Here is a 763-nt window from a genome sequence, read left to right as displayed (position 1 = left end):
TTAATCTGGATGTGGAAGTTTACAGATACTAATCAGGGGGCACCCAGATTTGAACTGGGGACCTCTTGATCTGCAGTCAAATGCTCTACCACTGAGCTATACCCCCACATTATGTGTAATTTTTATTGTCATATACAATGATGACTTCAGATATTTACTAATTTCTAGTTCCTTATATGTAATATATTAAAGTGTAAGCTATTTAACCTAATTTAAAAATGTTTTGTTATACTTTAAATACATTTTTCCCCAAAGTAACTCTGTAGAGGTTTAGCTAGCTGACATCTGAAAACCCTGTATCCAGATTAACACAAATGTTTTGATATCCTTTTGAATTTAACAAAACTGATTGGCTGGCATCAAAATATTTGCTACATACTTGTTTTACAGATCAGGATGTTTGAATTCAGCATATTATAAATTTGTACAGTGGTTGTTGAGATTTTAAATTCTTGAAAATGTTTCTTTGTCAGTGATAATGTAGGTTTCTAATTCTGGATTTGAAGCAGATAAAGCTTTGGCTTTGTGGAATATATTGTATGAAATCAGATAATTCAGCATACTTATTAAAAGTGCTGCATTGGGAATTTCACTAACAGATATTAAATAGGGGGCACCCAGATTTGAACTGGGGACCTCTTGATCTGCAGTCAAATGCTCTACCACTGAGCTATACCCCCATGTTGTACAAGATGTTTATTGTCATATAACATATACAGTCAAAGAATTTAAATTCATGAATATGTTTTTTAGTAAGTTTTTA

General features: G+C 32.2%; 2 non-coding genes across 2 annotated transcripts; both read right to left on the bottom strand.

Moving 5' to 3' along the window:
* Positions 1–34: 34 nt before the first annotated feature.
* Positions 35–106, bottom strand: trnac-gca (transfer RNA cysteine (anticodon GCA)). The gene has a single exon. It is a non-coding gene; the product is annotated as a tRNA-Cys (tRNA).
* A 502-nt stretch (positions 107–608) lies between these two features.
* trnac-gca (transfer RNA cysteine (anticodon GCA)) lies at positions 609–680 on the bottom strand. Its single transcript has one exon. It is a non-coding gene; the product is annotated as a tRNA-Cys (tRNA).
* Between the last annotated feature and the right edge of the window lie 83 nt (positions 681–763).

This window comes from Poecilia latipinna, unplaced genomic scaffold, assembly GCF_001443285.1.
Source record: "Poecilia latipinna isolate Pla-1442-1.1 unplaced genomic scaffold, P_latipinna-1.0 Scaffold5853, whole genome shotgun sequence".
Taxonomy (NCBI): Eukaryota; Metazoa; Chordata; class Actinopteri; order Cyprinodontiformes; family Poeciliidae; genus Poecilia; species Poecilia latipinna.
This window is presented reverse-complemented; position numbering and strand designations above follow the sequence as displayed.